This window comes from Chiloscyllium plagiosum, chromosome 16 (genome assembly GCF_004010195.1).
Source record: "Chiloscyllium plagiosum isolate BGI_BamShark_2017 chromosome 16, ASM401019v2, whole genome shotgun sequence".
NCBI classification, from domain to species: domain Eukaryota; kingdom Metazoa; phylum Chordata; class Chondrichthyes; order Orectolobiformes; family Hemiscylliidae; genus Chiloscyllium; species Chiloscyllium plagiosum.
This window is the reverse complement of record NC_057725.1, coordinates 55194759-55211218: the sequence shown is the minus strand read 5'-3', so window position 1 is coordinate 55211218 and position 16460 is coordinate 55194759. Positions and strand designations below refer to the sequence as shown.

At 42.4% G+C, this 16460-nt stretch overlaps 1 long non-coding RNA gene across 1 annotated transcript in view; it reads right to left on the bottom strand.

Moving 5' to 3' along the window:
• LOC122557929 overlaps positions 1-16460 on the bottom strand; it is a 140003-nt gene that overhangs the window by 91574 nt on the left and 31969 nt on the right. The window contains exon 2 of the long non-coding RNA XR_006313981.1: positions 773-920. This is a non-coding gene — a long non-coding RNA (uncharacterized LOC122557929). The remainder of the gene's footprint in view (positions 1-772; positions 921-16460) is intronic.

Genomic DNA, 16460 nt, shown 5'->3' with positions numbered 1-16460 from the left:
TAAGGTTCAGAAAGGAATCTCAGACAATTGTCATCTTGGAAGGTTTATCAGCTGTTAACTCACACCACAGCAGGTTAGATGTTTTGGGTGGAGATGTCAGGGTGCCGTTTGTATATGTGGGGATAGAAATTTAATGGTGTTCCAACTCAGGTATGAAGGCAGTGACGCAGTTACAGCACACACCTGAACTAAGAGCTCAAGACTCAGGCTGTCCCATGAATGGGCCTCATTAATATTAATTCAGTGAAAGACCAGGGTTTCTGCCTTTGCAGGGAGCTAGCCCAGTTGAACAAACCGAAAGTTGGTCAACTTGACAAGAATAGCGAAGAAGTTAGTTATTTGGGGAGATTAGATGCAGTCTGGGCATTTCTGTACTGTCAGTGGTGGAGGGGTTAGTGTTCTGATCTGCATATGATGGAATCCAGAGAACATTCATCCTCCCTACATGAATAGTATTGGTAGTTCTGAAAGTAATTTGTTTTTTAAACAAACCACCTGTTGGTGGCAGCCTCTGCTTAGGCCATAGCATCTGCTAATGGCTCTGAACGAAACAGTCACAGCCACTGCTTCGCTTCATAGAGATCATTTAAACAGGACGATAGTTAAACCGGTAGTAGGTTCCTCATTTTCATACACAATATGCTCAATGATTGCTTGAGACAACTGAAGGACCCAACTAACTCCGCAGTGGCCCTAGGTGATCAAGACCACCCCGCTGTTAACTTTCCATTCCTATATCTGAAAACTTGACACAACAACGATCACGTTTTACCTCAATTTTTGTAAAGAGGGAGTTGCACGAAATAATGGCCTTTTTCTCCATTGTGTTCCTCTTCTGTTCGGATGTTGTACAATACTTTTGTGAAGACATACATCTCTTTGTTTTCTCCCCAGTCTCTCAGCATCACTGAGACCTGTACCTGTAGTAAATAAGCAGATAGGTTAGAGACTGTGTTGTTTCAGTGGACTTCTGGAGGCATGTTGTGGTCATATGCAGTCAACTATCCTGTCGTCTTTCAATGGCCCAGAGGGGTGTAATGGGTGAGTATTGAATTGAATTGAATTGAATTGAAATGATTGTCACGTGTACCGAGGCACAGTGAAAAGCTTTGTCTTGCGAGCAATACAGGCAGATCACAGAGTTAAGTAGCATTGATAAGTAAATAATAGGTAAATAGTGGCAAAACCAAAAACACAGGTACGGGTGAATGTTAAGAGTTTGTGAGTCCATTCAATATTCTAAGAACAGTAGGATGGAAACTGTTTCAAAACTGGTTGGTGTGTGTGTTCAGGCTTCTGTACCTTCTCCCCGATGGTAGAGGTTGTAGAAAAACATTGCCAGGGTGGGATGGATCTTTGAGAATGCTGGTGGCCTTTCCTTGACAGCGGGTCTGGTAGATGGATTCTGTAGATGGGAAATTGGCCTTTGTAACCTCCAGGCTGAATTCACCACTCTCTGTAACCATCTCCGATCTTGAATGCTACAGTTGCCATACCAGGTAGTGATACTTCCAGAATGCTCTTGATGGCGCACCTATTAAAGTTGGCAAGGGTGTTCGCCGATATGCCAAACTTCCTCAGCTACCTGAGGAAGAAGAGACGTTGTTGGGCCTTTGTAACCAGTGCGTCCACATGAAGAGTCCAAGAAAATTTGTTGTGGATGACCACTCCCAGGAGCTTGATACTCTCCTTTCGTTCCACCTCTGTGCTGTTAATGTGTAGGGGGGATGAGTAACATTCCGCCGAAAGTCAATAATGAGTTCCTTGGTTTTGCTGGCATTGAGAGCTAGGTTGTTCTCAGTACACCATTTTTCCAGGTCCAGTGACAGAGCAAAATATAGTAGATGATTGTAGATTCTTTCAGTAAACTGATTATCTCTATTCCAAATGAGCCTGTTATTAGTAACTCTGCTTCCCCTCTCTCAATCCAACCAGAAAGAAAGTTACTGTCAGGATTTTCATTAGTTTCTGGCATGGATGAAGGATGCACTTCAGGCTCTGCTGTAATTGCACCCTGGTCAAGGAACTAGCCAATAGCCTTGAAGATTTTGATTAGTTGCAGAAACAGAAACATTTGGCAACTCACATAATTTAATGTTTTTAAAAATGATTTAAAAATTCATGGACTTATCGGTCTTGCTGGCAGTGCTAACATATATTCCTCATCTTTAGTTGCCATTGAGAAGTTGGTGGTGCGTGTCTTACTGAACAACTGCAATCCATGTGGGCGAATGTAGTTCCGCTGTGCTTTTAAGATGTTGGCCTATTGACAGTGATGTTCCCATGCTCCGGCTGCCCTGGCCCTTTGGTGTAATAGAGGTCAAGGGTTTGGAAAGTTCTTTCAAAAAAGCCTTGGTGACTTGCGGCAATGCATCTTGTACATGATACATACACCAACGATTCATTAAGTAAATATTTGAGGTGGCACATGCACTTACTTTATTCGGATGGTGAGGAGCTTTCTGAATACTGTTCAAGTTGCACTCACCCAGACAAGTGGTGAGTATTCTATAACATCCCAGCAGACAAGAGTCCGGAGCAGAGATATTTTTGGCAGAATAATCATTGTGACCTGCAGTTGAAGCCACATGTTATTGGGGTATTGTAGAAAATAGTAGCTTGTGTTTAAACTGAAACATCACTACAGCTTGGAAAATAAACAATATGAGACAGTAGGTCTCATGTTAGGCTTAACAAATATGAGAATTATGGATTATATGTGGCATATGCATTAATGCATAAAAGGATACTGTGAACATACTGTGCTAGATAAACAATGTCAGCAATTAGAAATCCCAGACCTGCTGCAGCATATTAAGCTGAATCACTTATGTGCTCCATTCATGAAACCTTTGATTTAATAAAGGAGCAATCTGGGAACGTTATTGATGTGAGAATGGGGTTAAAACCATTCCAAGTGAATGAAGGACTCTTCACGTGGTCATCTGGTGAGGAACACCTTTACGTTCATTGGATTTCAACTCTATTACATGACCTACAGCAGATAGTGACCCTCGAGTTAGCAATAAGTGGGAAGTATGTTCTGCTAAGATATAAGATTGACTGAAATTGTTGGGTCAAGGTAAGGGAAGTTTGAATCTGATTCTGACCCATGCAAACTGAAAAGGCAGTTTACTTGCTAGTGGGTGCAAATAGGGGTGAAATTGTTCATGTTCAGCTATTTGCATAACTAATTTCGAAAAAGAAAACTTTGCCATTTTTTCAAAATATTGTGCAAACTTGAAAATAATGTTTCACAGTGCGAAATTTGATTCATTATTTGCAGCTGATTGCAGACCTAGTTTGCTCCAGTATTGTGATGATGCAGTGAATGGACTTCTTCTGTATTTAACACTTCTATGATGTGACAGAGTGAGAGAAGAATGAGAGAGGAGGCCAAGGGCTAGGTATCAGAGAAATGAATACAATTTTAAAAGGCTGCCCTACACACTTCCTGGCATTTGTTCCAGACTTGGCAGACAGTGGGAAATTGGCGTCCCATTGTGTGAAGAGTGTTCTGGAGGTCCTGGAATTAATATTAAATTAAAAGGTTAAACTTAAGATGATAAAGCTTGAAGAAATTCTTGATTTTAATTGCCCTTAGCCAGGCAGCCTGGAAGAATAAAAAGCAGCGATGAGTTGGGAAGAGTGGTTTGGGATCAGATGAGAAAGTCATTGCCTTGTTTGTCATGCCAGGTGAAGAAGCAACATGGGTGAATAAAATGCATTTGTTTTAAGACCTAGCTCACATGTCTAATTGACCACTGGTCTCAAGCTTCCATCAGCTCACTATACAGGGATAAAATATTCACAATCAGAGAAACAGTGTTGAACTACTTGGAGTGCTACACAACCACATGGTACAACTTCAACTTTGGCTGAAAGCATGTATTCTCGAAACCAGGCCGGTTTGGAAAAATGTCAAGCTAAAATATGAAAAGGACTCAGTAGAGAGAAGAACAAGAATAAAGGACCACTAATGAACCCCTTTCTTTGTATTAGAATAGTCTTTCCTTCAAAGAGAACAGATGAAATATTTTTTTGGAAATGCTGCAGTAGTTACAACTGGGCAATGTGAAAGAAAACTGAGCCCCTTCAAACAAATCTACATTCAGTCTTAATGCTGGGATTTAGAGGCGTCCTGAATTAATTATTGCAGACAGGCTTTGGTGTCAAAGGTCAGATTAGAACTTTAACATCTCTTCAAAAAATGTTTATCCGAGATAACCCTGATGTTTTAACAGTACGCTGAAAATGTTTCCAGATCTGCCCCATCTCATAGCATTTGGATAAACCCTTGATGCACTTTCTCATTCAAGAAAAAAATTGCTTCCTGCAAATTAAGTATGGGATCTTGGGTCAAGTCAGCACTTCAGTGCAACGAGCTGAAAAAGCTTTTGCCTTTACAGAATTTACTTGTAATAAATAGTCACTACATTCCAGTTTCAATCCAAATGATTTGAATGCTTTTCAGATTACTTCCTTCATTTGCATTGTATTTGGATTAAGGAAGGCACACAAAAACAAACCCAACAGACAAGCATAGCTCGTTTGTGTTCATGCTTATCTTTCAATAGTCTTTTTTTAAAAATTGTCAATGTGAAATGGTACATTTTGTAAACTGGAATACTGACCAACTGGAATACAAGGCTGATAAGGTAATTCCAGCAATTGTCCACTTTGTTGTCAGTCTTCACACTGTTTTCATTTTTCCCATTTCCCCTTTAATAGATTGAATTAATCTGGCATCAAGGCAGTTTGCTGGTTCCAAATGTTGCTTCATGTCTAGCCATGTGACATTGTTTACTTTCTGTGCAGGACTCTCATTTATTCAACATCCTTCTCTCACAGTGCTTCCATGCATGATCTGCCTGAGAACAGTGGCATGGCTTTTGTCCTCATAAGCTCCGCAGTCTGTTCAAGGTAGACCCACGAGGTTTCTGCATAAACATTTTGCAAAAGCTGAACAAATAATATCAGATCTGTAGCAATTTCCTTCCTGAACCCTTTTTTTCTCTCAAAGTTTAAAGTGTTATTGCTTTTTTCAACATACCTGATAAACTAGTTGTATATTGTTCCGAAGTGGTTTGGCACAAAACACTGATGTGATTTTATAATTATACTTCTAATGCCACCTTGGTAGAATGGTTGTTCTGGTGACCTTTGAGTCTTGGGGTATGTCAGGCGTATGAAACAAAAGAAAGTAAACAAGATAACTCTTCCCACCTCCAAAAGATCTTTATATACTAAGCTGCTATCTCAACCCATTTGCTTAATGGACTCCTGGAGGGAAATCAACTAGGAGAAAGTGAGGACTGCAGATGCTGGAGTATCAGAGCTGAAAAATGTGTTGCTGGAAAAGCGCAGCAGGTCAGGCAGCATCAAAGGAGCAGGAGAATCGACGTTTCGGGCATGATTCCTGAAGAAGGGCTTATGCCCAAAATGACGATTTTCCTGCTCCTTTGATGCTGCCTGACATGCTGCGCTTTTCCAGCAACACATTTTTCAGCTCCTGGAGGGAAATGTAAACATTATTTGGACTTTGACAGTTTGTGACAGAAGAACATTTTATAGGTTACTTTATAAGTTACTAAACACACCTCCTATGTTCACATCCAAGTCATTTATATAAATGACAAAAGGCAGTGGACCCGGCGCTGATCCCTGTGGCACACCATTCACAATCTTCCATTATATAAAAAAAACTCTCCATCACCACCCTCTCTTTCCTATCTTCAAGCCAGTTCTGTATCCAAATTGCTAGCTCTCCCTGGATTCCATGTGATTTAACCTTGCCAGCGAACACCTCGCTGAAGCCCATATAGACAACATGCATCACTCTGCCTTCATCAATTTTCTTTGTCACTTCTTCTAAAAACTCAATCAAGTTAGTGAGACACAATTTCCCATGCACAAAATAATATTGACTTTCCAATCAGTCCTTGCCTTTCCAATTACATGGAAATCCTATCTCTCAGAATCCCGCCCCAAACCAACAACTTACCCACCACTGACATCAGACTCATGGGTTTATAGTTTCCTGGCTTTTCTTTACCACCTTTCTTAAATAATGGCACCACATTAGGCACCCTCCAGTATTGAGCACCTTGCCTGCGGCTATCCATGATCTAAATATCTCAGCAAAGGGCCCAACAATCACATTCCTAGCTTCCCACAGAGTTCTCGGGTACATATAATCAGGTCTCGGGGAGTTATCCACCTTTATATATTTTATGAAATCCAGAACCTTTGTAATAGGGACACTTTTCACTATGTATGTCTCCAAGTTCTTAGCTTCCATATTCTTCTGTATATAAAATACTGACACAAAATTCTCCTTTAGTATCTTACCCACCTCATGCGGAAAATACATGGATGGCCTTGTTGATCTTTCAGAGGCCTAATCTCTCCCTAATTACTCTTTTGCCCTTATGTATTTGTAGAATCACTTTAGATTCTCCTAAACTCTATTTGCCAAATAGATCTCATGCCCCCTTCTTGCCTCCTCCTTTCCCTGTTGAGCATACCCCTATTGCCCTTATACTCTTCGAGGGATTCACTTGATCTCAGCTGTCTATACCTGCCATATGCTTCTTTTTACCTGGCCAGAGCCTCAATTTAGCAATCCCTACAAGTACCAGCCTTGCCCTTCATCCTAACAGGAACATATTGTCTCTGGACTCTCATTATCTCATTTTGAAGGCTTCTCACTTTCCAACTATCCCTTTACCTGCAAATAGCCTCTCCCAATCAACTTTTGAAAGTGCACGCCTAATACTGTCAAAGTTAGCCTTACTCCAGTTTAGAAACTTAAATCAGGTCTCCTATGTAGGGACCATTTTTTCCTAACCTACAATATTGCTTTAGACAGTACTACTGCCCCTAAGTTCATGGACAACTCACAAAATCACTGCAAGGACCATTACTCTGCATGAGGGAAGAATGTGACACGATATGGCCATGATTTGGAGATGCCGGTGTTGGACTGGGGTGTACAAAATTAAAAATCACACAACACCAGGTTATAGTCCAACAGGTTTAATTGGAAGCACACCAACTTTCAGAGCGCTGCTCCTTCATTAGGTGATTGTGGATGAAGGAATGGCGCTCCGAAAGCTAGTGCCCTTCCAATTAAACCTGTTGGACTATAACCTGGCTTTGTGTGATTTTAACAGGATCTGGCAGATGCCTTTTTATTATAAATATATTTGGCATTGGGTTTGTGTGTAGAGTTAATGCCATTCGTCCTGCATGTTGTGGGTATGGGGTCTCCTATCCTGGATAGTAGCTGGCGAAATGTGGCCAGGATATAAGACCCCATACACACAACATGCAGGACGAATGTGATATATAACATACCATGCAGCAACTGCGAGTAACATGATATAGGACAAACAGGCAGGAAACTTGCCACCTGAATACATGATCATCAGCTTGCAACAAAAAGATATGACCAGTCCTCCCTCAGATCAATACACACTGACAATGAAGGACACTAATTCAACTGGGACAATGTTACGATACTGGGACAGGCTAAACAAAGACAAGCTCAGGAATTCCAGGAGATCTGGTATTCATCCACTGGTTCCATAAACGAACATGTTGAAATAGACCCCATCTACAGAACAGTACAGAACAAAACTGGGAGTAGAACAACCCGCCACAACAGACAGAGCCATATAAATTTGAGGCAGATCACAATGACAGTGCTTTCTCCGGAGGCCCCTCAGCAATGAAGATGTCACCAGGGAGGGAGACGAAACGTTTGTAAGAAAATCACCTATCTCGGTGAACTGACCAACAACTTTAACCACAGCCCGAGCTACAGATCTTCACTGGAACATTAACCATTTCACAATAACTCTGAACACGTTGATTAAAAATAATAACCATCTAGCAGGTGGACTAGAGCCAGCTGATATTAATACCATTAGTCTCTAGACAGGAGTCCTACCATTTTGCAATGCGGACCTGGATAGAGGGTGTTGCACACCGCAGTCTCGTGTAACCACAGATGGCTGTGATTCATGGGCTCCTAACCCAGCTGTTTACTTTGTGGTGCTGTGGAGTTTGTGGACCAGGTGTATATTATTGGTTGTAGGTGGTTGTACCCCCTTTATTGGTTATTCAAAAAATCTTTCTTTGTGCTTCTAGATGAACTTCAGCCCCATACTCCTGATCTTTAGACATTTGGTGCACAGGGATTGGAGGACCTCCTTGTGCATCTGCTCCTGGGCCTGGCCAGGCTGGTTATAAACAGGTTCAAGCAATGGAGGGGGTCACGACTGCCAACTTTCTGCCCCTCTTGTGGCTATTTTTGTGCCTAGGTGTCCTTGGAGAGATTGCACATGATGCTTACCAATGCTTTTCATAGAATCCTTACAGTGTGGAAACAGGCCATTCGGCCCAACAAGTCCACACCAACCCTCCAAACAGTAACCCAACCAGACACATTCCCCTATCCTATTACACTACATTTAACCCTGATTAATACACTCGTCTATACATTCCTGAACACTACGGGCAATTTAGTGTGGCCAGTCCACCTAGCCTGGACAACTGTGGATTGTGGAAGGAAACCAGAGCTCCCGGAGGAAACCCATGCAGACACGGGGAGAATATGCAAACTCCACACTGCCAGTTGCCCGAGGCTGGAATTAAACCTGGGTCCCTGGTGATGTGAAGCAGCAGTGTTAAACACTGACCCACCACAGTACTTTTAGAGAGAGGTGGGCACCACAGTGGTAAGTGTGCTCTATCTCTCCTTCCAATTCCATTTGGATGTAACCCTTTCCCATTGTCCTTACCTCTCCCTCACCTTTAGTGGTCTTCATTGTGCTAAATGGGCTTTGCACGTAAATTCATCACGCCCACTCTCTGGACCTATTGATGGAAGAACTCAACTTTTTTTCCTCAAAGAGAATCAGTCTGTTCGTAGATATTATGACACACCTCTGCAGCAGATGGGACTTGAACCTATGTCTCCTGGCTCAGAGATGGGGACTCTACCACTATGCCTCAACAACCCACAAGAACTCAGCTTTTTTTATTCTTGTTTTTTATTCCAAACCTAGAAGTGCTCTTACACACAACTGAACATCTGATATCCCCCAGCAGGAAATCACGTGTGGTATCTTTTTCACCTATTAACCATTAGCCCTGTGTTTTCAATTTACTCACTGAAGAATGACAGTTATCTATTGCATTATTGAGATTCAAATCATTGCATTTGAGGAAAATCACATCAAATTCCCCTGGTGGGCAGTGTTTACAATTTGCTCTGAGATGATATTTAACTTAGTGGTGTGATAGTTTGTATGAAAACCAAAAGAACTGAGTTTGTCCCCAGTGGGGGAGTTGGCTTCTGAACAGGGAAAGAATCCAGAAAGTAAAGATGGAAACTGATATTTGCACTAAAGAATAGATATGCAACAAAACGGTGTCAGTGTGAACTTGATGGACCAAACAGTCTGCTTCCACACTGTAAGAATTCTATGATTCTATGAAAACTTTTATGAATCTCTAAGAAACGTTCACTACCTCATTCAACATATGATATCAGTATATGAAGCAAAGTATATAGAGAAAATTTGAAGATGGGCACTGTCAAAGAGGTTATTGAAGGAAAATAAAGTCCTCAGTTGTATAGCTAGGACAATTCTGTATAAAAGCAAAACAAACTAATATTGTCATTTAGAAAGACTATAATAAGACCCCATGTAGACACTGCTTTCAGTTTTAGTCCTTCACATGGTCAATAATAAAAGGTCTGGAAAATATTCAAAGGAGATCCTCAGGATTTTCCCTAGCTTAGACACTCTTAGCTCCCAATGGGTTAGAAAACTGGATCTTTGCATTCAGGCAAAAGTTAGGGATACAGGAAGATTTAATTTGAATCAAAACTGATGGTGTCCTCAATATTAATTCAAATAGTTTGTCCTTGCTTACGGCGTGAAGGTCAAGTGAGGGTTTATGCATATAAGCTATGCAACCAGGATAGCTGACAGATTTTTTTTGCACATGTACAGAGAGTTGTTGACACATGGAACAAGTTACAGTCGTAAGTGGCTATTCACTAGAACAGTTCGAAAGGGGTTGAATGAATTTCTAGGAACAATAGTTTAGCACAGTTTTAACCTTATGAGGCAGGAATGAGTCAGTGGTCAAAGTGGATGGTGAGGATTGAAAATAGTGACTTAAGAATATATTAATTTATATTAATAAAGAAAGCATTTATTGGGAAGACAGACAATGAATTATTTGCCTCAGAATTCCCAGCCTTTAACCTGCTCTTGTAGCTACAGTATTTATAAAGCTGGTCCAGTTCAGTCCCCTCTCAATGATAGTCCCCTCTAGATATAGATTCTGGGTGATTTAGTATTGGTAATGCCTTTGAAAGCCAAGTTGTGACCGTTAGGTTCTCTCTTACTAGCAATGTTTTTTTTTGCCTAGAACTTGTGTGGTAGGAATTATTCTTACCATTTTATCATCCAGGTCTTTCTACCTTTTTGGAACAGACTACTTCAGTGGCTGAGGAATTGCTGAACTTTGTACAATCATTAACAACTTCCCTACGCCTGAGGGAAGGACATTGATGACGCAGCTCAAAATGGCGCACTACCCTGAGAAATCACTGCAGCAATTTCCTGATGCCGTGATGATTGGTCTCCTTCGGCAAAACCATCTGCACTTATACCAGGTATGATTCCAGTCAGTAAAAAGATTTTTTTTCTCTCCTGACTCGCATTGTCATCAATTTTGCTAGGACTCCTTGATGCTGCATTCAATCAAATACTTCCTTGATGTCAAGTATAGCACTTGCCATCTTGAGTTCAACCCTTTTGTCTCAGTTTGAAAGAAGGCTGTAATAAAACTCTGGGAGGACCCAAACTGAGTAATTAGTGAACAAATTATTCCTGCATAAATGCCACTTGATAGCATGATTAATGTCACTTTCCATCACTTTGATGATTAAGTGGAGGTGGTAATTAATCCAGTTGAATTCGTCCTGCTGATTCTAGACATGGCATATCTGGGCAATTTTCCATGTTGTTGGTTAGATGCTGGTGTTGCAGTGTGCAAATGGCTCAGTGCATGTCTGGATTTGAAGCACAACTCTTCAGTACTATTGCCAGGATGATGCTAGGCTCTGTAGCTTTTGCAGTGTCGAGTACCTTCAGCCATTTTTTAGTAATGTATGGAGCAATCAAAGTGGCTATAGACTGGCAATTGTAATGTTGGTATCTCAACAGGAGGCCGAAATGGATCACTCAACCAGGACTTTGGATTAAAGATTTTAGCGAATGCTTCAGCCTTGTCTTTTGCACTAATATGGAAATGTGTTGCTGGAGAAGCGCAGCAGGTCAGGCAGCATCTAGGGAACAGGAGAATCGACGTTTCGGGCATTAGCCCTTCTTCAGGAATGAATTTCTGCTTGAATTTTTGCACTAATATGCCTGGCTCCACTATCATTGACAATGTGGACATTTGTGGATGCTTCCCCTCCTGTTAGTTGATTAATTGTACACCACCATTCCCAACTGAATGTGACAGGAATACAAAACTTTGATCTGATCTGTTGTTTGCAGGATTGCTTAGCCTGCCTATTGCACAATGTTTCTGTTGTTTGTCATGCAGGTAGTCTTTCTCCAGAGTGAAACTTCAGTAGGTGTGCCTGGCACTGTTTCCGGCATGTCCTTCTGCATTCTTTATTGAGTCAAGGCTTGATGGTCATCTTGATCATGAAGATCTACCAAGCTATGTGGTTACAGTTTGTGGGTGAGTACAATGTTGCTGCTGCTGATGGCTCATAGCACCTCATAGATACCCAGTTTTGAGCTGCTAGATCTGCTCTGAATCAATCCTATTTAGCACAGTGATTGCAATACAATGGAGAGTACGCTCAATGTGAAGGTGACTTAGTGTAGTGTGTGAATACTGCCTATACTGTCATGGACAGATTTGTCTGTGACTAGTAGATTGGTGAGGACAGCTCGAGGAGACTTTTACCTCTTTGTTGGTTCCTGCAACAGTAACCTGGCATCCATGTCCTTCAGGTTCAAGCTGACTTCATCCTGATGAAGGTCTTTTGCCTGAAACGTCAATTTTCCTGCTCCTTGGATGCTGCCTGACCTGCTGTGCTTTTCCAGACTCTAACCTAGACTCTGATCTCCAGCATCTGCAGTCCTCACTTTTGCCCAGACTCTATTAGGACCAGAGTTGATGTTGAAGACTTCCAGGGGAACTCACTCACTGCCGTATCATCACTATTAAAGGGACAGGACCTGCCCAGGGATGGTGATGATTGTCTGCAAAATTATTACTTGGCAAGTATGACTATATTAGACTGTAGCTTGACATATTTTTGGGACCCATCTCCCAATTCTGGCATAAGCGCCAGAAGGAGGACTTAACAGGGTTGAAGGGACCATGTGCTCTCTTGTCACTTTTGGTGTCTCGGTTTGATGCCAATTTCACTCTTTTTTGACTTTTAGAGTTATAGAATCATAGAGATGTACAGCACAGAAACAGACCCTTCGGTCCAACTTGTCCATGCTGACCAGAAACCTAACCTAATCTAGTCCCATTTGCCAGCATTTGGTCCTTATCCCTCTAAAGCCTTCCTATTCATGTACCCATCCAGATGCCTTTTAAAAGTTGTAACTGTACCAGTCTCCACCATTTCCTCTGGCAGCTCATTCCATACACACACCACCCCCTGCATGAAAAAGTTGCCCCTTAGGTCCCTTTTAAATCTTTCCCCTTTCAACTTAAACCTATGTCCTCTAGTTTTGCCTCCAACACCCTGGGAAAAGGCCTTGGGTATTCTCCCTATCCATGCCCCTCATGATTTTATAAACTTCTATAAGGTCACCCCTCAGTCCCAGCCTATTCAGCCTCTCACCACAGCCCAAGCAGTCCAACCCTGGCATTATATGTTGCTTTTGTAGAACTGAATGGTTTGTTAGATCAGTTAGGAGTTTACATTGCAGTTGGTCTGGAGTCATATGTTGACCAGACCTAGTTAGAATTCCCTCCCACATGGGAGGGAACTCTTTCCCTAATTCCCTCAAGACAATAGTAAACAGATTTTTTTAAAAAATGACAATCAATAATAGCGTCATGGCACCATTCCTAAGATTAGCTTTCAATTCCTGATTATTTTTAATTATTGAATTAAATGAATTGAATCGAAATTCTTCCAGCTGCCCCATTCTCCCAACCACTGGATAGAGATAGACAGCAGCAATATCCAACATGAAAGTCTGAATAGTTATCTGCACGTCCAACTCGCCACTCGCTCCTTCAGCTCTCCACCTTGGACACCAATCACCAATATCTCGGGGACACTGCTTGGGCAGTCATCACATGCATCTCCAGTCCACGGACATTGGCATTGGATTCATACTAACCTCCCTGCATCATCATTGGAACATCTCTGGACCTAGTACACTCCAGGTTTGCACTTCAATGCTACACTTTGGTGTACATTGACACTATGCATTGTAATGTTGCCAGCAGGACACTTGAAGGTTAGGACAAACACTTTCTTCAGGGATTATATCAGAATGCACCTCATTTCTCCTTGCTTGTTATCTTAGCCACCATTCACTTTGCCCCTGCTTAAATACTCTCAGCACCTCTGCCTTTAATTGACTTTTTATTCTTTGTCCCCTCAGCTAGAGTTAACAGGTACACAATACTTCTGGCTTGTCATGTCTATTAGCGCAGACACAAAGCCAGGATCCTAGTCATAGCTGTCAGCAGTGATCAGTCAAAGTTGGACGAGTTGCTGTATATTACTGTACTGCATCAATCTCACACCTACAGAATGTGCCAGTAATTTATAAGGTAAACACCCTGTATGAGCTTCAATCAAATGGCTATTTCTTAAAATTGAATGAGAGTAGTCCTCGGTCAAGTCAAGCGAGACAGCTTTTAGTCAGGTGTCTGGTACAGTCAGGTGTCTGGTCAAGGGGAGCATATACATTTGATCCAGGGATGGTCAGTCAGGGGTCTGTATCATGATAGTCTGTGGAACATACCACAGACAGCTCTGTAGGTCCAGTGAAACCAGATCGGAGAAGCCATGGTATGTCAGTCAGGGAGCTGCAGATATAAGTCATTGGCTCAGTTACTCATCAGTAGGAGTGTCCATCCAAGTCAGTCAGGGGAAGATTTACAGGCAGTTCTGGGAGTCGGCTCATTGAGGTAAAGAGGAACACCTGGGGCCACTGCTCTGCTAGGGAAGTTGGAGAGCTCAATTGTGAGGAATTGGAGACATCATGCTGGGATGCAGAACGGCAATAACTGTGATGGTCGCACTCAACATATAAAAGGAGGAGACAGTACATTGAAGGGCAGGGGTTACTGGAGAAGGAGTGGTCAACCATGGTCACCATCACCCTGGCCTTGAAGGGAAGGCAGTGAAGCACGGTGGCGTGACTAAGCTGTAGGGCTGAAGCTGAGAGGATTATGTTGACAGATGAAATGGTAATTGAAAGAAATGTCTGGGAAAGTGTGGAAACTCAGCACTGATGATGTTGAAAGAGCATGCATGCAAGAAAAGGGAATGGATGTTTGGGGGTTCCCCTGGTTACCAGGCTGAGCTTGAAACTCATAGTATGAAGCAGAATGTGATGCCTTCTATGCTCACATGACTCCTAAGTGCACACTAGAAATGAAAGATGGCTGCGACTACAGCTAGAGTGGGCAAAGTGAGTGTTTTCTTTCTTTCTGAGCATATGAGTGCTGAGCGATGTGAGATCCTTCAAGGGCCAATTGCATTAATCGGACACTTTCACAGTATAGATGAAGACAGCTGTAATCGTAGCACCTTCCATGTGGAATGCATGCAGCGTCCAACTGTGTGGGATACGAGTTTCGGGCACTTAATCTTGACCATGTTATTGATCATTGCTCATTGAAGATAGTCATCTCTGTGAAGCAGAAATAATCTGGGGTGATCTTAAAACTGATGCTTGAGGGCCACAATTCCCAACGGTAACCTAATACTTCCATTGGGTGCACAAGGCTACCGAGCTGATTTCCTTGAAGTGTGTTTGCCAACATGCTCTATAGTGCTGCCCCCTTGACTAGTGGGGGTTGGGGGGGGGGAGGTGGAATAGACAGACAATGAGTAATCATTCAGCACTTGCAATGTCTAACAGTACTTGTATGACATTTTGTGCTACGTACATAGGAATAAGGTCACTCTGTCAAAGGTCCATTTGCAGACATTCCATGGTCCTTCTTGTCAGAGTGCTCCATGTCCCACTCTATGGAGGACTATAGCTTGTGATGTGAAGGCTGACCTCCCATTTTACTCAGAACCTGTTCTGTTTTTGATATTCCTCACACATGGTTCATTGGGAGTATGATCAATGAATCCAACCACAGTAGGGATTATGGTCACAGCAAAACGCAGAGAAATTGAAGAACAACAGATGTGTTGGAAAGCCCAGGACCAGCAGCAGTGGATGCTGAACAGCCTAAATGCAAAGAGGTTTCAGCCAAAGGTTTCCTCAGGATGTTCAGGAGGGCCATTTGATGCCATTCCTTTAGATGAGTGAGGTGCAGTATTGCTGCAGACTGAGGAATACCCAGTACACTATTACAGACTGTGCTAGCTGCTGGTTTGGGACCTGTGACATGAAGGAGTGGGTGGCCATCCTATCCCAATGACCATCAAGGTGACCGCTGTGTTAAACTTTTGTGAGATTGGCCACTCCCAAGGATCCACTGGAGACCTGTGCAAGATCTCTCAACCCTTGACCCATGAAGGTACCAAGATTGTTATTGCTACAGTTTATGCCAGCTCACGCCGCTTCACGTCATTTCTCTGTGATTGGCTCAGTGCTGTTGCCTTTGGCGACAGTAGGCTTTGGCGACAGAGATGTGCACCCCCAAGGACAGGGAACTACAGACTGTAACATGTGTGATATTGAGAATTCCATAGCGCAAGGCATCTGTGACCATTGATATCCTTTCTTAGAAGTCTGCACCAAGTACTGTGGGAGATACTACGATGCTTTGAAAACTCTTACATCCCTGCTTCATCTCCAGAGCCGGATGCCTTGCAAGAGTGGTTACCGGGAGATAGTTGCTAACCCCGTGACCATGCCTGAGGCCTCTATTGTGCAATCCCCTGACTGAGAAAATGAGGTCTGCAGATCTGCTGCGCTTTTCCAGCAACACATTTTCAGCTCTAATCCCCTGACTGAGGCTGAGTGTATACACAATGCAGCCCATTCTTTAACCAGGGCTGTTGTGGAACAGACAATAGACCTCCTGAAAATGAGTTTTTGATGCTTATCCTTGTCAGGTAGGTGATGCCTTACAGAAGGAGTTTTCCACCTAGTCTTCGCATTCTGTGATCCACGCAACTGGTTCAGGAAAAGAGGGATGTGATGGAATTTGAAGAGCTGGAGAGAATACCAGCAATCTTCTGAATAGCAAGT